Consider the following 26,106-nt stretch of genomic DNA (forward strand, 5'->3'; position numbering starts at 1 on the left):
TTGTGTCCTTTTTATCGAGAAATACTATTACAATTTTCCAATGATCCAATTAGTGTGCGCGTTTTTGCAAAGCGCTGCTAGCATCTGGACTTTGCTTTTCAGGAATTGCTCCTATGGCTCAGGCAAAGGGCAGATTTCGTGTTCTGCTACAAGCTGATACCACAACTCCGAAAGAAGTCAGTTGACCCCGAAGTGCGGTTCTTCAACAAGGCGCTGCCACGTGCAATAAAGCGCGCGAAGGAGCGGAACTTGATCGCCTTGACTGTGGACGTAAGCTTGTATCTTTCCGAGTTGCCCTTTCTCATAAAATCGCTCGTCTCTTGTAAAGGCAAGGTCGTTAGATGTTCTAAGCAGCTAATTAGAAGAAAACGTAAACACTATTGAGAGGAGTTTACGCGTAATTTTGTTCAGTTTAACGAAATTACGCCTACTTTTTTAGACCCATTACATTCTAGCGAATAACGGCATTGATTTTCGCAAATGGTAAAGTACATTTGCATGAGCCAGGAGAAGCAGGAAAAACATTTTGATAATCTTAGTGACTTATTTGAGTCTTCAACATTCTTATTGTTAGAGTGCTGAAAATAAAAGCCATGAACGCAAGAACTTTCGCTCTGTCTCGGTCAGCGCGCACCTCGATAGAAATTCAATTGGACCCGGAATAGGGGCAGCCACCCATCGTTCTCCCTTTCTATTTTTCCTTTATTAGACTTATTAAAAATGTTTTTAACAACAAACAAAAATGTTATTCCGGTCTACCTGCTGGCTACCATGAGCCTGTACATGCTGCACTGCCCTCTCCTAACTCGCTTATCCCCCAATGAATTACTGGCTTTTATTTCGCCTATTGTAGGAACAAAGGCGAGCACGTGCGCTAAAACCGGAGACCGTGACTAATTTGCTACCACGCGGTTTAAAGGGGCGTTGCAACGATTTTGAGTTCGAATTTCAGGCACTTTGTACAACTATACTAACACAAGTGTCACGCAAGCATACTCATGCGCAACGCCAATGAGCTACAAGTTTAATCGTCGTTGCGTAATTACGTTACCCTATGCAACAAGGTCACGTGACCATGTGACCACCATAGGTGCGCTATTCGCAATTTGGTTACGTGGCGCACAGGACCCCACGGGCAATGGCCCACCGATCACTTTTTAGGGCACGACCGAACACTAATACGCAAGGTCTGTGGAGGGTTGCCACACGCTGTCCGCCGATAATGAACCTCAAGTACTTATTCGGAACAGTATTCGGTGAAAGTAGCAAAATCGTTGCATGGCCCCTCCAATGAAACAGCATTAACCATGATCATAATAAGCGGTTCAATCTTGCGGTACTATAGTGGAATAGGCCTGCTTTTGTCCAAAAACATCCTCTAAATCTCTGCTTGTTTTCAGCACAAATTCCTCGACCGAGAGAAAACGGTGAAAAAAGGCCTGCTAGCGGCCGACAACTATCACGTATCGGGTGGCCCCGGCACAGCGACCTTGGCTGGTATTCTGGTGGGCGCTCTGAGCGTCGCTTTTGGGCCATGGGTGAAGAAGCGGCCTTGCGTTGTTCGACACCCACGGATTCAGAGTTGCGAAAGTTGTGGGGCTAAAGGCCACACGACAGGAGTTTGCCGGAGTTTCCTAATATAAAAATGCAGGCCCCAATGAAGTCTGCTGGCAGGTGGACTTTCTTATTTTTAAGTATTGTTCAAGTATTTTTCAGTCTAACCATATTAATGGCTTCGTCATTCGCTGAGCATCCTCCGTAGCTTACAGGGACTGGCCCAATTGCTTTGGGAAAACACAGACGCACGAGAACCTTTTTTTTTTTTTTTTTTTTTACCGCGGTATACATTTTGGACAGGTGTCACCTACTGTTTATTTTACCTTTATTTTTAAGATATTGAAAAGTGTCGACGAGCTAACGACGGCGGTAACGTTAATACAAAAAAGTGCGTTTCCTGAACAGTTGTGTACTAAGTTTCTATATATGTATATGCGCGTGTCAATAAAGTCAATATCTGTAAATGTTTCGTAATTATACTGCTTATTTTATGGTATTTTGAACAAGAGGGCGGGTGACCACTTTTCTCCTGTGTCGCCAGCAATATGACGGCGGGAGGTTCGCCTGAAATAAGCAAATAGCACGACTCGCACGTATCTCAAATACTCAACTCAAAATACTGTAATTAAGATAATTTTGTCGGTATTTTGGTACCTTGAACATACATTTGATTGACGGTAATTAGTACTCTTTCTTAATTACATTTCTTGGTATCTTCTACTCAGTATCTCAAATACTTCTTTCCGGCTTATGAAGAAGTTTGTCCCCAAGTGGAAGTACTAACTCTAAATGTTCGTTTTTCTTCTTTGCACGTGTCTGCACGTGTCTAGGGGGACAAATGAGGTGTACTCTAGGAAATCATCAAACGATATGCGTTTCAGCTAAGTTAAGATAATCAGGGTGCCCCATTTTTTTATTTAGTTGTTATAACTTCAGCTCGTCGCGCGCTTGTCAGGTATCTTCGAAAGTAATTCAATTATTTTTCAAAGTATTTGCACTCAACTCAAGATAGCTGGGCGCAAAATTAACTTTAATACTACTCTAAATACTTTGTTACTTGGGTACTTAGTATCTTGTCTTAAATACTTTTTGTCGAGTATCTTGTACAACACTGCAAATAGCTGATGTCTATACCATATAAACTATAGATAAAATCATCGGTTCAGATCGCCTTGAACCTGCAGACGAAAACCGCCTTGGTGTTGAAGCGCGAGGCAGTTGATCGGATTCGGTCGGACACAGTGGGTCTAACAAATACTGGCAAGCGGGTTCCCAGTGGGTTCAGGAGGGTTGATAAAGTGAGGATTTCAGCAATCTGTTTCGTTTTGCGTTCTTTGGCGAAGTGCACTCACAGACAACCTTTCGTGTCGGAGCCAGACTGAAGACTGACGTCTCGTTTATTAAATATAAAACGAAATAAAAGAAAGGCGCCTCTGGTACGGGGCGCTCAGGTTACGCGCGAAGCGGACCAACGGATGTTTATATCTCGGGCTCCGCGCGCGAACGCTTGTTCTTGGTCCCTTTGGACTTTGGAGCTCGCTAGCGTCGGCGCGTCGGCGACTCCATAACACAATCCACCAGCCGGGATTTTCGTGCCACACGAATCATGAGATGATGGTCAGCTCTATGTACGCAAAATCATTGAACCATCGACCAAGCAAAAAGTAGAGTACCCATCTCACTCATATCCTTCAGTTTTATCAACGAGAATAATTTATCACTATGATTTCGCCTCGTCCTGCGATGGCCGTCAGCCGACGCTACGGCCCACAGGTTCAATCAGGAGCCAGTCACGTAATACATTACTTCGACGCGCGTATAACAAAAGTACGCTAATGCACACGTGCGTATAACTGGTCTGTGATTGGACGTGGTGTACCCTAACCTAGGTTCAGATAGGCACTCTAATTTTCGGATAAATGCTATAAACTCTCTAAACACTCGCCGATGAAACTATCGTGAATTCGGATTTATCCGAACAACTCCGAATTCGACGGCTGTCAGTTGTAAAATCTTGAGCGGTCCTGACTAGGGTGCCTTCACGTGCGCTTTGCTTAGGGTGGTGGCATCTCGCCATTTTGTCACACACGTTTATTTTTATTTTTTGTTGAGAAGCGCGTGAAAGAGCGTGTCCCTGCACGCGCTTGTGGCGCTGACTGTGCTATGGCGACATTTTGTTTTCGTCGATTTCTTTGTATTTTGACCGTGAGCGCGTGCTGTCGGCATCTGGTACTACAAAGGGTGGCATCACCCTAAACAGAAGGACATTGAGGCACCCTAGTCCTGACCTTTTTCAGGGATCCTAGGACAGGTTTTGCAAACCGTGTTTTTTTTTTTTTTTTTTTTTTGTAAGCGTCAAAAGGAACACCTTTCTCTGCACATATTTTTTGTCATCCTCGCGGGCAACAGGAATTCGATAATCAGTCAGACTTTCAAAGTATCCGCAAGCAAAAGGCAGGACTGTGCAAAGGAATACAGATATTTTGAAGTAACTGACAGAGACATTTTATTGTCTTTATCATAGAACCTGAAAGTGTAATGAAAGAAAGAAAAAGAGAAAACGGAAGGAAGCGAAAAATGTGGACGGACCGTCTACCTTTATGCGCCTTTATATGCGCGCATCCAGACACTAATAGGGAGTTTTCGTAGACCGCGCTGCCCCCTCCGCTAAGCGTTCCGCAACGAAGAAGTCGACACTGCGCCTGCGCGCCGATAGCCTTGACTGTGGAGTTCCCGCTATCGTAGTGGGTTCCGGAGGGCCTTGCGGGACGGCGAAAACGATCTACGAAAACTCCCTAATATCCGTGCCACACGGACAACTCGAATGCCAGACGAATCGGCTCGCGACCTGTCGCGCGTGGAACGCCCCACGCCCGGGGTGTCGCGCGCTGATCGGCAGATCGTTCAAATGTCATTCGTTGTAAATGGCATTCGAGTTGCCCGTGTGGCACGGGTATTAGACTACCTTCGATCACGATGAACATCCACCAGCTCACTTTGACTTCTGAATCGGTTTACTTTATGGTTTGCGAGTCTTAGAGTGTTAATTAAAATGATAATTAAATATCTCTGTTAATTAGCTACCTAATTCCAGAAACAACCTTGTGCTTAGTGACCCCCAAGTCGGGTAAGCTGTAGGCAAAATTGAAAGCATCCTAATGCCATTCTTTTTTATTTTCCATGCAATACGTTTGGTGCAACTAAAAAAAAAAAAAAATGAAAAACACCCGGTATATAAATTAACTTCGGGAGGGAATATGGTATCAAGAGGCTAGTTCGTTTCACGTTATGTGCGAGCGAAGCTGACGCTACAAGCGCGAGCAGGGTGCTTGTAACAGCGCCTTTAGCGCACGAGCGCACGTGCGAAGCCGGAACGCTCAGAGCGTTGGGCTCGCGCTTCTAGCTTCGACTTCGCTCGCCATCCCTCTGCGGTGGCGCTGCCTTGAGCACGGCGCACATGCAGAGGCTTCTTCTCTGCAAAAACGAGATGCTGTGATTCCGCAGTGCCCACACCCGGTGTGGGCAAAGCAAGCGTGTTTGGAAACACAGCAGTCTTCGCGCGCTCGTCTTACAGGTGCAAACAAACAAAAACACAAAATGGTCGGGCAGTGAAATCGCCGAGATGTCGCCACTTCGCACAAGCGGAGTGGTGTCAGAAAAAGAAAAAAACGCCTGCTCCCCGCAAAATCAAACCACAAAAGCCTACAGTGTAAACGCGGGCGCAGACACGTCCCAGGCCCCACGCGCGCGCGCAGAAACGTTCCTCACTTTCTCTCTTTTCTTGCTCTGCGTGTTGTCTTGGATGTTTGTTTTTATATATTTCTCCCTTCGTTACCTCTCGTCCTCGTCCCTCCTTTGACTCAGGTTCCTGCTCCGTTTCTCCTTACGATGGACCGCAGAGAACCCTACGAGCTATCAGAGCTAATCCAATGCCGCGTGAGCGTCACGTCACCTTTAGGACGGACACAGCGAAGCACGAGGCGCGTGGCCACGCGATACGTTCATATGCGCTGGATTGGCTCCTGCGGCTTGTAGCGTCCGTTGCGGTCCATCATAAGCTTGAAACGGGCTCCGTGTCCAACCATGCAACCGCCAAGAAACGCGCTCCGCGAACGGGCACGCTGTTTGAAGCTAGACGAGTTGCAACTATGCGGAGTACTCTCGCTTGGAAGAAGCACCGCCGTCGTTCGTGGGGAAGAACGCCGTCCGTCGTCGTGTACGGCGACGTGGGGCTGGCGTTCTCGCCATCGCAATGTTTAATCTTCGTCTGGCCCTTGCAGAGCCCTTGAGCTGGTACGATAACTATCGCAAAGCCGCAGAGCTCGCTCGGAAGGTGTGGTAAAATTGATTTAGACGACTTTTGACAATATGACTTACACAACGTATGAAGTAAAAGCAGGGTGTTGGAACAAAATGTATTTTCGTACCGGTTTCATTTGCGTTCCATACAAAATACGTTCAGTTCCGTTTCTGCTCCGGAACGAAACAAATAATGGTCCGTAACAACTCGTAAGGCACGCTTCAGACGGAGCAATTTCACCCAGCAACTTGACGTCGCAACACCAGCAACACCGGCCGCCCGCGTTCACACGCAGCAGCCGAATCGCTCCGACTTGCCATCATCATGATTAAATTTGATTCTTTTTTCACTACTTAGACGCCCAGCTACGCGCTACAAACGCGTTCTTATATCTTTGAACGGCGTTGAGAATACTAACTCATTTTTCTGAAACTATTTATTTCCGAAAACGATCCATTCCAAATCAGAACTAAGTCTTTAGCTGTCATTATCACCACCACAGGGGTGTCACGTGAAAATATCGCGTCTCTGATTGGCTGCAGCCGCTTCAACGGTCTTCGAATTGCTCCGAGTAGCTCGCTTGTTCGAGCCGGACCCGATCTCAAGAATTCGCGTCGATCTAGGGAAAGTTAGGGAACAACCCGCCAGCAACCTCAAAATTGCTGGAAAAGTTGCCCCGTTTGAAGCGGGCCTAACAATTTGTGTTCAAAAAAAAAAAAAAAAATTGGAAAGGAATTTAACATTTCCTTTTACACAAAAATAGATAATTCAAGAGCTCTGGAGGGATCCGCGTAATCGACACTGCTTCTGAGATCATGTTCATTGCGTTGCGGACGATATCATGATCAAGGCACTGAGCATGAACTCAGAAGCAGCACGTCATCAACTGTGCTCGGTGAAATGCGAGACCTCTGGTACGATAAAATATATGTCAGCGCCCAGAAGGCCCGCTCCACGCTGGCTTGTGTGGCTGGCACACCGAGGGCTACTTGAGTTGACGTATAGACGCTTTGCTCACGCGTAAATTAGAGCCGCCATAACTGACCATGTGTCTTGCCAAGAGGCCGGGCCACAAAAACTAGCGATGATGAGTGAAAACAAAGCCTGCGTCGGTGAAAGGAACACCAAGGTGTCTAGAAAAGCATTGGCTTCTCATGTAACCACAGTAGTAAAGCGAAGCGACCCGAATAAAAGGAAATAAAAAATGAAGGTCAGTTATGGTCGCGCCCATGCACATCTGCTGCAAAGCGTCCGGTACATTTGTCGTCCACACACGGTCCGCGTGTATGGACGACAAATGTAAACTGCTTGTGTATTTTTCAAAGGAAATCTAAAAGAACGATTCAGAGTCTGCGAGATGCACGAACTCGTGTTATAGTCCTCGTGCGAATAAAGCAATGGTCAGGGTAACGCGCGAGGAACCGCACCGCCGAAAGTGGTGGTCGTTTGTAAATTATGTACAAGGTAACCAATGTGTATGCTCTCGAAATAAACACCCAGCTGTGTGGACAACAATCTAGACAAAGCGGTCCCTATATTTCGATCCCCTCCCCAATAGTCAAATTCACGAGACGCTCTCACTGTTCAGTAACTATTTCTAAGCCAGTTCATTCATGCTATAACGAGTCGCAAAAATTCATCAGCCTTGCTCTTCCAAGCGATAAAACAAATTCCGAGCAGGATAAATTGAAATTCGTTTCAAAGCACACTGCCGAGATAAAGCCGCCCATAATAATTGTCTCTAAAATAGCAGCTGCAACATGACGAATCACGGAATTAACTCGAGATATTTAGCACATCTTAGTCCAGCGGTTCTCAAACTGTGGTCCGCGGCGACGTTTGAAGGGGTCACAGCTGGTTCGAGGATCACCCTGTATATCTCTTCAAAAAAAGCGGCGCACAGACACAACTAAAGGGAAAAAAATTAAAACAAATACAAATTTAATAACTCGAGCAAAATAAGCGAGACCGTACTGAACGTAAGGTTGAATGTACTGAACGTAGATTCAAATAAACACTTGTCAATTAAAAACACATTGGACACGAGGCGACAAAGACAATCACAAGACATTACTTCAAAATCCGTCTTTACAAACGGACCGGCGTGGAGAGTTCGGCAGTAGCACTGTCAATATATAATAATTTTTTAATTACATAATATATTTCTCGCGACACTGTATTACATAAATGACCTTAATAAAACACTACCAAATGATCTCTCCCGCGACATGCGCTCCGGATTAAAATATTTTGTCAATATAAACATTGTGTTTGCAATTAACACGCTATTTATTTTGTACGAGGGGTTAGCGAGCGATTGCTTTATTCAATATGCAGAAATAGCGGTAGTGTGATTCCCGTGGCCAAACCAGCCAATTATGTTTGGTCCATTTAAATACCGCTGGATCCGCTCCGCAAGATAACCCAAAACCAATCAATGTGAAAACTGAAAACCTAGATACCTAGAATCCCTTTGGGTTTTAGCAATACGTCCAAATTTATTTAGCCTCTAATGACTTTAAATATATAATTCCAACACCAGCCATAAACCCGCTCGTGGGAAACTTGATTAGCAGATTTTAGTTATTTACCCACCCAGCTTATCGCTACAATGATGTCCCATGCAATGTTCGCCGAGCCCCCTAAAGTCACAGTGAATACGGCACTGCAAGGGACATGATGTTATCATTCTATGAGCAGGCCTTTGAAACATTAACTCGTCATCCTCTTCACTGTATTGGGGTTGTGGAGGAAGAGCGAAGTCCCGCTACAGTATTCTGAGTGAGGAAAGGAACAACATGCGTTCTTTCAATTGAGAACGTTTCCACTTGCGTCTATTTTCCAAATTTAGACGAATTTCATAATTGCAATATTAAAATGCGACCACGCAATGTGAATAAAATCTCCTGGGTGCTTGTTTTGCACTTGACTGACCACCAGTTTTCGTTTCTACATTTCTTGTCGTGTCTCTATAGTCGTTCCTAAGTTTGGTTACTTCTCCTCCACTACTAAAATCCCTCTTTTGTACTCGAGAAAGTAAATCTACAAAAATATGTTACGTGAAGGGTCCGATTTTCCTCTACCCACTAAAAGAAAGCATTAAAATGTGATGTTGCAAGCGTATTCTACATAAATAAAACGTAAAGAGGCCACCTAGCTTACTGATATTTGTGCGTCAAATATACATGCAGTTCTGTTATGTTATGCCGCGGCAGTTTTCTCTAGGACGACTCTGTCTTCAGATAAGAACGGCCGACCGTGTCCGGTGACAGTTTTTAATTTTAAGTATTGTTCAGGTTCTTTTTATATTCTTCCGGCACACGCAATCACAAATATTCGCCACTCTCTACCTTTTTTCTTTCCTCGCACAACTTCCTGCGCGTCTACTTTTCCTAGAGTAGAGGATCAATCTCTGTAATCTGCGGGGGAAGCTCGGCGAATGGCGAATCCGAATTATTGTTTCGCTCTAAAAACGATGTCTTTATGACGGACAGACAACAGCCGTGTCATGCCTCTGAGTGTCCCCTCGGCGACTATTTTTCAGTCTAGACACATCAATGGCTTCGCCATTCGCCGAGCATCCTCCGTAGCTTACAGAACTGGCTCTCGAATTGCTTTGGGGAAACACAGACACACGGGAACTTTTTTTACCGAGGTATACATTTTGGACTGGTGTCGCCCACTGTTTATTTGTTTTACCTTTATCTTTAAAATATTGAAAAGTGTCGACCAGTGCGTTTCCTCAGCAGTTGTGCACCAGCTTTCTGTATATGTACATACGCATGTCAGTAAAGATATATGTAAATATTTCGTAATTATACTGCGTATTTTATGGTATGTTGAACAAGAGGGCGGGTAAACCCCTTTTCTCCTGTGTCGCCAGCAATATGACGGCAGGAGGTTCGCTTGAAACAAGCAAATAGCAAGGCTTCTACGTATCTCAAATACTCTACTCAAGATACTGTAATTAAGATACTTTTGTCGGTATTTTGGTATCTTGAAGATACATTCGATTGAGAGTAATTAGCACTCTATCTTAACTACATTGCTTAGTATCTTCTCTCAGTATCTCAAATACCTTTTCCGGCGTACGAAGAAGTTTGTCCCCAAAGGGGAAGTACTAAGACTAAATGTTCTTTCTTTCTCCTTTGCATGTGTCTAGGGGGACAAATGAGGTGTACACTAGGAGGTCATCGAACGATATGCGTTTCAGCTAAGTTAATATAATCAAGATGCCCCCATTTTTTTATTTAGTTGTAATAACTTCAGCTCGTCGCGCGCTTATAAAGTATCTTCGAAAGTAATTCAATTATTTTTCAAAGTATTTGCACTTTACTCAAAATAGTTTGGCGCAAAAGTAACTTGAATACTACTCTAAATACTTTCTCACTTGGGTATTTAGTATCTTGTCTTAAATACTTTTGTTGAGTATCTTGAACAACACTGCAAATCGTTGACACCTGCACCATTTGAAGTATAGATAAAATAATCGGTTCAGATCGCCTAGACGCTGCAAACGAAAACCGCCTTGGTGTCGAAGCGCGAGGCAGTTGATCGGATTTGGTCGGACACAGTGGGTCTAACGAATACTGGCAAGTGGGTTCCTAGCGGGTTCCGGGAGGGTTGATGAGGTGATGATTTCAGCAATCCACCAGCCGGATTTCGGTGCCACACGAATCATTACATGATAGTCAGCTCTATGTACGCGAAATCATTAAAACATCCACCAAGCAAAAAGTACAGTACATTTCATTCACATCCTTCAGTCTTATCAACGAGAAGAATTTAGCACTATGATTTCGTCTCGTCCTGCGATGGTCGTCAGCCGACGCCACGGCCCGTTAGGTTCAATCGGGAGCCAGTCACGTAATGCATTACTTCGACGCGCGTATAAGAAAAGCACGCTAATGCACACGTGCCTATAACTGGTCTGTGATTGGACCTGGTGGGCCCTAACCTAGGTTGTAGATAGGGACTTTAACTTTCGGACAAATGCTATAAACTCCGTGAAACACTCGCCGGTGAAACTATCGCGAATTCGGATTTATCCGAACAACTCCGAATTCGACGGCTGTCAGTTGTAAAATCTTGAGCGGTCTTGACCTTTTCCAGGGATCCGAGGACAAGTTTTGCAACCGTTTTTCTTTGTTTTTCTTTTTTGTTTTTGTAAGCGTCAAAAGAAGCGTCTTTCTCTGCACATATTCCTTTGTTATCCTCGTGGGCAACAGGAATTCAATAATCAGTCAGACTTTCGAAGTATCCGCACGGAAAAGGCAGGACTCTGCCAAGGAATACAGATATTTTGAAGTAACTGACAGCGACATTGTATTGCCTTTGAGGCTTTATCATACAACTTGAAAGTTTAATGAAAGAAAGAAAAAAAAAGAAAAAAAAGAACACCCGGTTTATAAATTAACTTCTAGAGGGAATATGGTATCAAAAGGCTAGTTCGTTTCACCTTATGGGCGAGCGAAGCCAACGCTACAAGCGCGAGCATGCTGCTTGTAACAGCGCCTGTGGTGCACGTACGCACGTGCGAAGCCGGCACGCTCGGAGCCTTGGGCTCGCGCTTCTAGCTTTGACTTCGCTCGCACATGACGTGAAACGAAGTATATACACCGACACGCGGCTTCGACGCCGTCCCTCTGCGGTGGCGCTGCCTTGAGTACGGCGCACCACGCAGAGGCGGCTTCTCTTCAAAACGAGACGCTGCGATTCCGCAGTGCCCACACCCGGTGTGGGCAAAGCAAAAACCGTGTTTGTAAACAGGGCGGTCTTCGCGCGCTCGTCTATAGCCAAAATTGCGGGCTCGCACCGAGAGATGCCAAAGCACGTATACTCTGCATAAACAAAAAAAAATAAAATAAATAAATAAAAAAAAAAGGTCGGGCAGTGAAATCGCCGAGATGTCGCCACTCCGCACAAGCGAATGTGTACGAAGGCACCCTTTCACGGTGGCGAGACAAAAAAGAAAAAGAAAAAACGCCTGCTCCCCGCAAAATCAACCCGCAAAAGCCTGCCGGGTAAACGCGAGCGCAGATACCTGCAGGTCTTCCACGCGCGCGGACGGGCCTCCTCACTCTCTCTCTCATTCTTTCTCTGCGTGTCTTTGTTTTTATTTATTTCCCCCTTCGTTACTTCTCTTCCTCGACCCTCCTTTGCCCCGGGTTCGTGGTATGTTCCGTTTCTCCTTACGATGGACCGCAGAGGACCCTACGAGCTATCGGAGCCAATCCAATGCCGCGTGAGCGTCACGTCAGCTTTAGGACAGACACAACGAGGCGCGTGGCACGTTCATATGCGCTGGATTGGCTGCTACGACTTGTAGCTCCAGTTCCGGTCCATCGTAAGGTGCGTGCAACGGCCAAGAAACTCGCTCCGCGAATGGGCACGTTGTTTGAAGCGAGGATCGGTCGGGCAACCACGCGCAGTACTCTCGGTTTGAAGATGCACTGCCGTTGTTCGTTGGAAAGAACGTCGTCCGTCGTCACGTACGGCGACGCGGGGCTTGCGTCCTCGCCGTCGCAATGTTTAATCTTCGTCTGGCTCTTGCAGAGCATAACCAACGTGTATGCTCTCAAAATAAACACCCAACTGTGTGGACAATAATCTAGACAAAGCGGCCCCTATATTTCGATCCGCTCCCCAATAGTCCAATTCACGAGACGCTCTCACTGTTCAGTAATTATTTCTAAGCCAGTTCATTCATGCTCTAACGAGTCGTAAAAATCCATCAGCCTTGCTCTTCCAAACGATAAAACGAATTCCGAGTAGGATAAATTTAAACTCGTTTCAAAGTACACTACCAAGATAAAGCCGCCCATATTAATTGTCTCTAAAACAGCAGTTGCAACATGACGAATCACGGAATTAACTCGAGATATTTAGCACATCTTAGTTCAGCGGTTCTCAAACTGTGGTCCGCGGCGACGGTTGAAGGGGTCCCGGCTGATTCGAGGATCACCCTGTATGTGTTCATGTGAGTAAAAACAGCGGCGCACAGACACAACTAAAGGGAAGAAAATTAAAACAAATGCAAATTTAATAATTCGAGCAAAATAAGCGAAACTGCACTGAACGTACGGTTGAATGCACTGACCGTGGATTCAAATAAACACTTGTCAACTACAAACACATGGGACACGAGGCGACAAAGACAATCACAAGACATTACTTCAAAATCCGTCTTTACAAGTGGACCGGCGTGGAGAGTTCGCCAGTAGCACTGTCAATATATAATAAATATTTTTTTAATTACACAATATATTTCTCGCGATACTGTATTACATAAATGGCATTGATAAAACACTATCAAATGATCTGTGCCGCGAGAGGCGCTCCGGAATATTATTTCTCACTATAAACATTGTGTTTGCAATTAACACGCTATTTATTTTGTACGATGTGTTAGCGAGTGATTGCTTTATTCAACTATGCAGAAATAGCGGTACTGCGATTCCCGTGGCCAAACGAGCCAATTATGTTTTGGCCATAAAAAAACTGAAAACCTAGATACTTAAAATCCCTTTGGGTTTTAGCAATACGTCCAAATTTATTTACCGTCTAATGACTTTAAATATATAATTGCAACACGAGCTATAAACCCGCTCGTGGGAAACTTGATGAGCAGATTTTAGTTATTTACCCACCCAGCTTATCGCTACAATGATCTCCCATGTAGTGTTCGCCGAGCCATCACAACTAGCCACCAGCACTGCACAACAAAGTATTTTTATACAATTTTTCACGACACTGATTGTTTCTTATAGTATTTCATAGACAATTTGTAATGATTGGCGACCGGGCAGTTTTTCATGACTTGAGAACATATCTTCCAATAGTCCTGATCCCCACACGTTCTGCTCCTCGGAAGACTTCGTAGAAGGTTGAGCACTTTCGTGTAGTTCGTTCCACACTGCAGCAGAATCGTTCAATCTAAAAAATAAAAACAGAGAAAAACACCATGAACGGTTATAGGGTCTAGTCACGTGCTGAGTCATCGCCCACAAACATGACCACCAAACGATAAAGCAAAACTGATTCGGGAGAGTTGTGAAAATTGAAAGACAAAGCAAACTCGCCAATGGGATAACTGCTTTTGCCTTCGGTGGCCATACTTCTGTGTTGTGACTCGGCATCAAAAGGCAGTCTGACGTCATATAAATACTTGTAACCTCCTTGCCTACTAGCCCCGAGAACGAACGCAAGCGTCGCTGTTGTTCGAGGCCTTCGAGATCGTTTCATAGGTCACAAGGAAAGGGTACAGAGAGTTTAATCGCAAAAGATTACAATCGCACGAATAGAAATATAAAAAATGGCGCTAAACATAAAGCAAAAAGTTACGGTGAAGTTATCAGCGGCCAATCACCAACCGTCCGCAACGTGAGTACTAAAGGTGTCGCGAACCAGCCGACGTTCGAGTTCGACCAGGTTCGAGCTTCTCGAACCTTTCCCGCAAGTCCGACAACGTGCGTACTTGGGCACACGTACGCCCAAGTATGCATGCGCCCACTCAAACACGCACGAATTAGGCACTCATACGCATGCGCGAACACAGATACGCGGATGCACGCGCAGGCACGGATGCAAATTCACGTACACACGCACAAGCACACCCGCGCACACGTACGCACGAATTACACACGCACGTGCACGCGCGCACTCGCACAGGCACGCGCACTTATGAGCAGGCAAACGCCCACGCGTGCAAACACGCACGCAGATGCACGTATAACACGCACACAGATACGCGGGTATATATACTCACGCGTAAACATGAAAACACGCATGTGCACGGGGGGCACGCACATAAGCATCCTCGCTCATGCAGGCGCACACGCAAGCAGACACGGACGCGCAATTACGTTCGCAAGCGCGAGCACGCACATAATAGAAAAACTAGACGAAACGTCACAAGGTGTATCGATGAAACGAACGCCGGCTATTTCCGATGGAACGATTTATCCTTGAAAAAGTGCAGCTTCGAAGAAACGAGCTGTCTAAAACGTCGTCTGACGAACTGACTGCATGGCACCGCGTATATTCGGAATGTATAGTACATAAAACAGCGGTCACTAAAACAGGCACACAAAAAGCATAACTGTTTCCAGTGCTTCGTGAGAAATCGTCACCCCAGTTGCCGAAACAAATCTTGCATTCACAGAAATACACATACAACAGAGAGGGATTCTAACCACGGTCATCTCACCATAAAAATAAAATACGCATTGCCAAATGCTCAGCGTCCGCCCAAATGTAGCCTAGCGACAGAGACTAATGTATTTTCGTGGCGAGAAAAACATGCTTCGGATTTCTTTCGAACGCACTCTAAAGAAATGTATATTATATCTACGATCAAAATTCGCGCCCCTTTTAGAGGAAGAAATGTAGTACTTACCGTACCAGAAGGAGCGTCGTTCTTGTGCCTGTACGATCGCTTTGATCACGCACAGTCTGCAACGACGGTAACAAGCGGATAGCCTTCGGCATCGATCTCGCCAGATTCCTTCGCGCGCCTCGCTTCTTCCACTCCGGCCTGTTGCATGGCTTCCCAAGCGGCATCTTCAACACCCCGAGTCAATTCGTTCTCGCAGCGCGACGACACAATGACTCAACCTCACCTGAAACCTCACCATCCGTAGTTTCAGCAGAGGGTCGCTTACGTGCAAACTCTATTTGCGACTTCGAGACCTTTCGCTTGCCATATTTATACCTCTTTGGACCCATAGCTGCGAGGACGGCCTTTCTAGTTATGAAAACACGCACAGCTATCCGCCTGACATCCCACCCCGAGAAACAAAACCACTCTGTCTGGACGGGTCTTGCCGTCTCTGGACCACCACAAGCGCGTTACTGAAGAGCGCATGCGCGCGGAGTAATACAAAATCAGAGCAGCGTGCGTCGGCGTGCGTGGCGAAATGGTGGCGCCCTCACGCGGCGCTCGTCGAACTAGTCTTGACCGTCCAAACGAGGAAAACAAGCCACAACACCTTGGTTGAGTTTTTTCGATGTAGTTAAAGAACGGATGTACTTACAGCTATAATTTTAATATAATTGAATTCCGTGTTAAATTCCGCAGATATCCCACCAGACACATTTGTAGTTAAAAATTCACAGGTTTTTAAAAACGCGTTCTAACGTAAACATGTCAAAACAGCCAATTCCGACCGATTTCACGATTTAATATAAAATATAATAAATTTTGTTATGAAAAATATGCTTGGTGGGATAGTTGGACGAAGAATCAATCTTTTTATAGCAAAAAAGTTTGAAAAAATCGGTGGAACGGTTATTAAATGAGAATTTTCGTAAAATGGCAGAAAATCGCGTGTATTCTCTATGGGGCTTGGAGGAGCGCTCCCTCTTAAGTAAATATTTAGGGGAACTACTTTACAATTACTCTAGCAAATATAAAATTATTCCGTTACTAAATTACTGATAAATGTAAGTGATTACAACTAATTTTGTTACTTGTAACGGATTACGTACAAGTCTGGTGGCAGATGCCTCGCCTGCTGCAGGTCGGTCTCCAGTGTGACACTGCGCGGAAGCTTCGGCAGTCAGAAGCTCGAACGCTGTGACGACAGCGACACTGATGTCGTTCGCTCTTGCTTTTCGCCAGCATTTCTACGACCAACCACGAGGATCGCGACATCCGACAGCTTGACACTCCGGCTTCTGTGACGTCACTCATTGCCGCTTCGCGGGACCACTTTTAATGTATGGGCAGCGTATAGGACGCTAAACAGACCGGTCGGAGACGCGCTCCAGGCAGTATAATTACACGGTCGGGTCGTGCGAATGCGCTCGCGCTACCTGCCCGAGAGCAACGGGCCTATCGCTGCAGTCATTCACTAGCGGCCATATCTGTGCGCGTGGCTGCTGAGAGCGGCCACGAGCTTCCGCGATCCTTTTGCAACGTGAATTGGGCACCATCAAGATTGCCGGTCTTAGCAGGCTATTAATGTGAGGTCGTTCTGAGCATGCGCTCTAAACATCGCCCTGAAATATGTCGTCCTGTGAATACCCCCTGCTTTCAAGCGCTATTAAGGCGTAAAAGAAATAGTATAAATAGATGAATGAGCGGAGTGTATTGACACTTACAGCGGAGCTGTTAAGGGCTAGTTTCCCCAGGATCGTGTCCCCCGCAAAGAAATGAAGACACCGAAGCCTGGACAACTACCGCCGTCTATGAACGACGGCGGCAAGCCATGTATCTGGTTGCCGCCGTCGATCATAGATGGCAGCAGCCTTTCCACCCTGTCTTGCCGACTTGCGGCCGGCCATTACTTTCTATTGTACCGCTCCGCTGGTCTTCCTTCTTCACCAGAGTGGAAAGGCTGAAAGCTTTTTGATGAAGGTGTCTTTAGGTGGTGCACTTACTATACTCAAATTTTATGTGTGCAGGCATAAAAATATAAAGAAAAAAAAAAAAAACTTTTTTTTGATGCACAGGGAGTCAAACGGCGAAACTTTTCTGATTGAAGCTGCTATATACAAACGGCACGACATAAAGCAAAAAAAAATTGAAAATTTTTATTACAGGAATACTTGGAAGCAAATCCTGCAGATCCGGGCGAGTGTGGTGCCATCTGGCAGTAGCAGCGTCAACCATAAAGTTTCCTCCCTCTACATGGGGGAGAAACAAATTTTTCTACTCTTAATTTTTTTTCCCTGAAACCTACATTTATAAAAATTGACTGATAAATGGACCACCTCAAGCCATATGTGAAAAGTTGAAATTCACCCCGCTTATTAGCTTATTTACACGATTTTTGTTTTAAGCCTGCATTGCGCTTGATAACATTATACTATAGAGTGTATTCCGTTCTGATTACAGATCTGTACTCCATTACCGACTCGGCAAGAAGCCAAGACGACCCTTTCCAGGGACGACGAACGCGGCGAATTCCCTCGGTTCGAGAAGATGCAAGTCCCGCGGAAACGTTCCTGCGAAGAATGCCGCCGCCCTCCTTCCGAGACGGCCGTGGCCTCCACCACGTACCGCTACATCCAGCTGCCTCCGGGAGAGGCTAAGGAGTTCAAGCGCAGTCCCATCAGGCACGTGTACGAGGACAAAATGGGCTGTCGAGGTGAAGCAGCGCAGAGCAGGTCTCCGAGCAGCAACGCAAGGCACAGGGTCGGCACCCCCGATTCAGAGGTCAAACCGGATGACTTGAGCGCGGACGGTAAGGTCATATCTGACTCTTGCGTACATCCTGTGCGGGAATAAGTTAGGGGAGAGGTGGCGTCCCCACGCGATCACGTTTCCTCGCCTCCTTGAAGTTCTGCTCGCGTAGACCAGGAGCCTTCAAACGGTTTGTCATGGTCTCCTATAAGCCTGGCAGATTGCCACGAGAAGCGGCCGCCAAAATGGAAAAAGGGGGGGGGGGGGGGGGGGGTGCGGCAGACAGCGGATGAGAGGAGAGCCGCGTGACTGGCGCCCCGCTGCGGCGAGACGCCGAAACACACTTCTCCCGAGCAAACAAGTGTGTTTCGGGTCCTCGCCGCTGCAAAAGCTGTGCGCTGACATCCAGGTTCCCCTAAAGCCCCTCTATCCTGGGAAAAGTGGCGCCATTCTTTGAACTAGAAGCCTCGCACGCTATTGGCCAGTCGTCACGTGACATCTGGCTTTCGGTTTTAGACTTCCGGTCGCCATGAATTTCCCAAGATGTTGCTACGCCGCAGCTGACGGGCTGCTCGCGCTGTGGCTGCGCCTGTAGAAAAGTTGACCGGAAAGCTTTTCACCGCTCCCTCTGGAACGGAAAATGAACCTCGGAGGAAGATCTTGCTTCACCGAATCGGTCGAACAGATTTCAACCCGACGGGAGCCGCAAAGTTATGCGAGGTGAGTGCTCTGTATAAAGCTCACCTGCATCCAAGAAGACAGCTGTTTAGAGCGAGTTATGCATTCCATTCCACCGTAAACGCGAGCGACGTAATAGCGAGCACAAGATTGCCAACTTGGCATGCACGGATGCCCGTGCCGTGGAAGGAAAGGCCCCTACGCACAGTTGCGTTTGAGAGCGTTTAAGTGCGTTGCGTCGAGGAACGAAAGTGATGGACCGGCACATCTGCGCTTCGTATGAAGCGTGGATTCCAATTCAAGGAATTGGTTGGCATGCGACAAAAAAAAAGTTTGAATGTCCTGCGTTCTCGCAGTCGCAACGCAGTGAAACGCTCTCAAACGCAACTGTGCGTAGGGGAGTCTTTGGTCGTTCTAAACGGCCTGCTCCTGCTCGTGCTTCTGGTATCGGTGTCGCTCCCAATTACGGGTGCATGCGGAGTAGGCGCTCTCGTCAAGTGCTGCGTACGTGCTCGCGTACCATAATTTGTTTCGCACACATAGCTTGCAACGCTGCCACGGCTGCGGACTCGAGCATGTGGATGTATCTATACTTCGTTTCAATATAAGTGCGAACGCAGAGTGCGACAAGCACGAGTATGGTTTCTCTGATGACGCTCTTACTGGACGAGCGTGTGTGCTTAGCCCGCTCAAAGTGCATTCGCTCTCGTAGTGTCAATAGGGTCTCCTTCGCTCGCAGTCTTATTGAAACAAAAACACAAGCAAATAAAACATTTGAGATCAACCCCGCGCGAGCAGCTTTGACAGCGAATACTTTACGTGCAGGTCTTTGGCAGGCTAAACTAGGATCTGCAGAAACGGGCGTTCGAGGTGGCGTTACATGATGTGTTCTCGACTAAAATTTGATCTCTTCATTCTATTACAGGACTTTTTCAGTATCCATCAATTGAAAACACTAATCATGCAAAACAAAGGAGAGCAAAAAATTGAGGAAAAATGCTCTCCCAAATATTTCTTTTTTCGTTACTTTCAACCTAGAGAGTAAACCACCACTGTAAGGGAATCGGAAATATAGGTGGTATGTACAACATCTCACAAACCATTTTTTTTTTCAGTAAGACATGTTATTTGTTTTAGAATACAAATTTGATGCACAAACTGATAATTTTGGATGCCTCCTTTACAAAATGCAGTTCCATTTATTTGTTTTGTTTGGCTCCCTAAAGTCCCCGAGGCACCCCACCACAAGGCAATGCCCACAGTACTGAAACATCCCCAGAACAGACTGCTGCAGCAACCGCAGCTACTCTTTAGTTTGCTGTCCGATACTGTTTCTTGGTCGACCGAGGCACACTTACCACTAGTGCCATCTCTGTCCATTCTAGGAGTGCGTGTCCTCCGGAGGGCCCCCACCCAGCAAGGTCCAAGCGGAGCTTTTCCCTCGGGGCAATCTGCCGCAGTGACCGCAGCTGTTGGTGAGTTTGGCAGTCCGATACTCTTTCCAGGTCAACTGAGGCTCACCTATCACTAGTGCCGTATCTGTCGATTCTAGGCGAGTGTGTCCTCTTGAGGCACCCCAGGAAGTTCCAAGCGGTGCTGTACAGAACCTGACTTTCCCAGCTTCCCTAGAGCAGCCTGGTTCGGCAGTCCCCTTCAGCTGCTGGTGAGTTTAGCACAATGATAGTGTTTCCAAGTCGACTGAGGCACACCTACGACTGTCGTATATGTTCATGTATTCATTCTAGAAGTGCGTACCATCCCATGGCTGCCTGAACAAGGTCTAAGCAGCGCCCTACGGGCCCTTGCTTCTTCAGCTTGTCCTGGACAGATTGCTGCAGCAACAGCTGATGAGTTTTCATTTTCGACTGCTGTTTATTTCCTGGCAGAGTGCAGACAGTTACACACTGTTACTTACATTTGATCTTATTGTCTCACTGCTAGCCACTTGACAAGACAAAATAATAATCTTTTTTTCTTTTTCAGGCACACTGTTTACACTTGGAATAAGGCCGTATCATCAGACTGCCAGTTTTTCTGATGTACTGATGAATAACAAAGAGCTAGAATGCAATTCAATGCAGATAAAACTGATATTGGCGCAATGACAGCAGTACTAGTTGCAAGGTGAAGAGAACAAATTACAATTTGGGCTTAAGTGCTTTCTCGTTCCAGATCAACTTAAGTGTCTCGAAAAGTCTGCTATGATGGGGACTGCATGGAGTAAAGGGGTCCTCGAGAAAGTTTTTTAATATTCATCTTTCTTGTGTTTCCCATGGTTTCATGTGGTACTGGGGAATTGGGGTAGCTTTTGCCTGTAAAATGCACACTTCATTGGCATCTGCAGGACTTTAACTTTGTGTCAGACATAATGCACAAGTTGATGGATTCTTTAGCATACAAGGTGAGCCAAACTTGCAGCATATAACACACTCGTGCATCCTTGTCTTAAGTATGCATCTCAAGTTGGATACCTGCAGACCCATCTCATCAAGTAGCTCGATGTTTAATTCCATGTGGTTTGTACAATTTATTGTCTACAGCTGCCCCATACCAGTTACACCATTAGAAGGTGTAAGGGCTTTAGAAGTATTTTATGATATGTAAAAGTGACTGCACATGTCAGTAAAGCTACCTGCACATCTTTGAAGTGTTAAGAAAGCATTTTGATTGTGTATAGTGTGTCTCCGTGTCATATATCCTATTTTTTCATTCTGTGATCTCTCTTGTTATGTACTCAGCAACTGTTCTACTTCTAGTGAATGCTGCTGCCGTGGCCTTTTACTGGGCTGGCAGTTTTGTAAAATAAATAAAATTGTGACTGATTTTGTTCTTTTTAACATCATCTGTGCTTGTGTATTTTCATGGATATTTTGCGATCTCGCATTCGCTTATTTTGCATTGTTCTCTGGGTGTGATCTGAATTATTTTTGCCTCATTCCCTTTTACTCGAGAACTACGTGCTGAAACCGAGCGCTAGTTTCCAAGTCTGCACCGGACGCTGGCCCAGGAGTCTAAAAGCAGCGTAAATAGTAATTAAACCTGGATTTTTTTAGTATGAACGAATAACAGAAAAGAATCAGACACTCTGATAAAATTACGGAGTAACGAAACTAAACGAAAACGGAGCCTTCATTTCTAAAACCGGTTTCATAAAAAAAAAAAAAAAAAATGAAAATTATACGCTCGGAAAAGTAGCGGCACCACGTAGCCCCGTAGCGAAAGGCCCGCGGTGTCGCTAATTTTTACAGCATGCACAGAAATACGTAGCGATTTTTATCATTACTAGTACTGCAGGCAGCTCAAAAGTGCTAGCTTAGCGTAAACCACATCAACACTTTCCCGATTCAAAAGAAAATAGTATCCATGCTTTCTAGGCCACCAAACTGTTTTTAGCGCCCGTAGACCAAACCCTCCCAAAAGCTCGCCAAGGACACGTATTAAAAAGTAGTCAATCATCTGGAATCGTGGAGAATAAAATTGAAATATCGCGGTTCGATATGCTGATTAAAAACGACTTGCAATTCCAGTGAAGCCGAACACTCACGAGACACTGACCTAATGCAACTCGGTAGGGACGATTATCCAAAGTACTTTCGGGATGCAGGCTTGACGAACAAATCTAGAGTGGATTCAGGACGGTCGGATGCGAATGCGGGCTTTAATTGAGGCCATTGCCACAGTTTTATTACAAGAAAAGTCCACACGATCGGCAACTCGCCCGCTCCAGCTGTGAGGCCGAACACTCAAGAGACACTGACCTAATGCAACTTGGTAGGGACGATTATCAAAAGCACTTTCGGGGTCCACCGTCCACGGTGGGACGAACAGATCTAGAGCGACTTCAGGACGGTGAGATACGAATGCAGGCTTTAAATAAGGTCACTGCCACACTTGTCTGACGAAAAAAGTCCACACGTTGTCCACACGATCGGCATCTCGACCGCTCCAGCTGACCGAGACGTCGAGACGCTTGGGAAATTCCAGAGGGCGCCTCCGTCGCAAAGCGGAAGTTGGAGGTGGGGTAAGGAGGGTTTTTAGAGGAGTAGGAAAGAGAATGCGCCACTTTTCCCAGATACAGGGACTTTAGGTTTCCCGAGAAAGGGCTTTTTGATGCTCTGTGCTACCAGATCCTTTCGCTCCAAATCTGCGACCGGGCTTTGGGACCATGGAAGAGCCTATGGGTTTGTCGAATTGGCTGGATCGGGAGTATATCCCTGTCTCGAGGGCCGGAAAATAAATAAGGCAGTATAAAAGAGAAAATACGAAATAAATATATAAACCCTAATAAACATATACATACAAAAATGTATATTAGGGTGAACATTTTGGAAATGTATAAGCTGAATGAAACGATATATTTATTTTTAAATTCAATATTTTGCTAATTATAATTTTTTAAAAAATAATTCGGGCCTATAGAAGTCCCAAGGCATACATCAAAGCGCGCGGGAACTTCGCCATATTCACACAAAGCAGAAGACTGATGAGAATGGTTGTCCTGACTGTGACTTTATGAAATAATTATGACAAAGCGGTATACTAAATGCGATATACATGATAACGAAAATGAATAGTAATATAGCGACACGGGCATGAAACGGGGTACTATAAATGCTAATGTTGGTGACGACAATCTGCACTATGTATTATGGCGACAGAACCCGCCTTTTTTATGCAGTTTTTTATTCCCTATTTGTTGTGGCATCTTCGTTTGAGCGTTTGGTGCGCGATGCGGCGCTGTTTTTTTAGGCGCGCGCTTATGTTTGCCCTAGTAATGCAGCGGCGGACCGCAGGTGGAACGCTTCCGCAGGCCGTGAGCTTCCCTCTTTACAAGGGAGCCCTCCTCTGTCTTGGTGCCGAATGAGGCTGTCACTTGGGGCAGAAGAAGCTGGTTTCACCATGAGTGAAATGCAGCTACTGCATTCAATCTTTTCTTGGATTACACGAGCCAGATATCCACCTACCATGGCAACTGCAGCCATGTCCGCCGTGGGAAGAAAGCTTGTTTGGTTTCTCAGGTGATCTTCAAGGAGGCCTTTCGCCTCCACCGGGAATCGGCTTGGTTGCACTTCCCTCAGCTTAGGAGCGTCACGCAGGGCCTCGGATTCAGGGCTTGTAGAATCAACTACATTGCTGTTCTTGGAAGCAGAAATGAGTCCGGTCTTCAAGACTTTCTCCAAACCAGAAAGAACGGCACGTGCATCCGTCTGGTCGTTGCTGCCTGCAGATCTTCTTAACCAGCCAAAGAAAGACTCAATGGGATCAGAAGAAAACTTCCTTGTCAGCACGAACTTGAAGTTTGCTGCTCCTAGAAGGTACTTAATGCATTCCACATTTGAGGTGGTAGTCATCACCAGTCCGTGATATATCTCTTTGCTCAAAAACTGCTTGGGTGTGCACTGACGCTTCATCTCTTCAAGGTACTGAAGGAAGGATGTCATAAGTCAGGCGCGCATCATCAACAGACTCGTACTGCTTGCTGTCTGGCAGGTTTCGATGGATATGTTGCACACAATTGCTCACATTCATGAGCAAGAACCATCGGTGCATCGTGTCCATGAACTCAACTGCAGGACCCACAGCTGCAAAGCTGATGTCACAAGTGTGACCTGCTTGCTCTTGCAGGAGCTTGAGGGCAGCGGTGACTGGTGGCGAGAGAACTTGCACAGCCCTGGAGACGTTCTTCTTTTCTATGTTGGATGGAAAAACATGCTTTCTTGTCAGAAATCTCACAGGCTTGACGAGGCTACCCTGCTGCATTCGGTAGAGGTTCTTCAGATGGGAGGAAGACACCTCACCGCCACTACCGAGATCTCGGGCCAGACACTGCGATCTGACATTCTTGATCAGGTGGCATTGATCAAACGCGAGGAACAACTTCCGTGAAGGATCCTCGGGGAGCTGGAGGCAATATGTCAGATGTCCACTGCACAGAAGCTGCATTGCAAGCACATTGATTTTGTGATTGTCCGTTACAATACGCACCACAAGAAAGCCAGCCAGTTCAACTTCCTTCATGACGTATTTCACCAGCACGAATAGCTGTTGGCCAGTACAGTTCTTGGTAAAGAAATACCCCACGGGTATTCGAACGCGCACTGAAAGTCCAGTCAGAACGAAGCACAGGAGCGAGTTGGCCAGTACTGGCTCATCGTTGTTCGTAGCTTGAAGCCCCTTTCCCATGTCTACCTCTCCCACGAATGAGTCTCTCTGCTTGTTGTACTGGAGACGTTGCTGTATTCTCATTTCGTCAACAACTAAGGAGCACATTTTGGCCTGCTCCGTCTTCAGGTTTGCCACCTCCGTCTTCAGTCTCTCTTGAACTAGCGACGTAAACCCCACTTCACCGGAAGTCACCCCTAAGAACCTCTGCAACGTAGATCGGCTTGGTAGCTTGAGAATGCCTTCACTTCGTATGTGCTCGTAGGCTCGTGCTGACAGGCTCCTTAACAAAATGGAGTGGCGGACGGTAATCTCTGACCAAGTTGGCCTAATCTTAGAAAAGTTCACCACCTGGTCCAGAAGAAAGCTAGCGCCCAGGTGCTTCTCGTTTGCTGATTCTATTACTTTTCCAAAGGCGCTCAGGTTGCAGTCTTCTTTCAGGTTTTTGAGCTCTTCCTTGTATTTATCTACAGTCTGTTTTAGCCGATCCACCTGTGCCTTCAAGTCTCGCTCTCTTCGTCGCCACTTCTGACGTTCCACGACCGACACGGCGCTGCGCACATCCACCTGGGTACCTTCATCTTTTGTCGGCACTTCCGCGGCAGATGGTTCGACTTCATCACGGGGGTCACCACTTGAAACATTTGGGCACATTTCGAGGCTGTCGTTACCTCCGCGAAGAAGGCTCTTTGAAGGGTGTTGCTTGGAAGTAGACGGGGCAGCCGGGGAAGGGCGAAGAACGGCAGCTTCCCGTTTCCTCACAGCGGCGTCACTTCGAGGTTTCTTAGCACTTGGCTGCATGTACTCTGGATACTCTACGAAGACGCTAGGAATTGCACCCCTCTTGAGTTTCTGTGTCTTGCATCCTTCCTTGTAGTCCGTGGTGAGGAAATGCCTACTACAAACGACCGAATAACGCGACGTCGTATTCGGAACCCAGTCTTTTCAGGCGACGACTTTCAACCACGTTTCTCTCAGCTGACTGTCACTCGGAATCTCGTGAAACGAAATACCTGGTACTTTGCGTTTTGAGTCCGACTTGCATTTTGGCACACAACAGTACGCCATGGTAGAGCCAAAACCAAAACAGTTCCGAAAGTCCCGGCGCGAGAACGCGGAAAATAGCGCGGAGAAATTCAGGTTGAGCGCATCGCCTGTTCTCGCCCGCGGCCCTGCGCCCTGCCAGCCCGGCCCTCCGAGCCATCCGGGGCTGGTGGCGCCGCCTCGCGGGGAAGCATGGCAAACGCAAACGGCGGCTCCGTCGACTATGACCAGGCATCCC

At 46.4% G+C, this 26,106-nt stretch overlaps 1 pseudogene; it reads right to left on the minus strand.

Moving 5' to 3' along the window:
• Positions 1-21,944: 21,944 nt before the first annotated feature.
• LOC115316306 lies at positions 21,945-25,478 on the minus strand (annotated as a pseudogene).
• Between the last annotated feature and the right edge of the window lie 628 nt (positions 25,479-26,106).

This window comes from Ixodes scapularis, unplaced genomic scaffold (genome assembly GCF_016920785.2).
Source record: "Ixodes scapularis isolate PalLabHiFi unplaced genomic scaffold, ASM1692078v2 PGA_scaffold4__175_contigs__length_147842914, whole genome shotgun sequence".
In the NCBI taxonomy this organism is placed as follows: Eukaryota; Metazoa; Arthropoda; class Arachnida; order Ixodida; family Ixodidae; genus Ixodes; species Ixodes scapularis.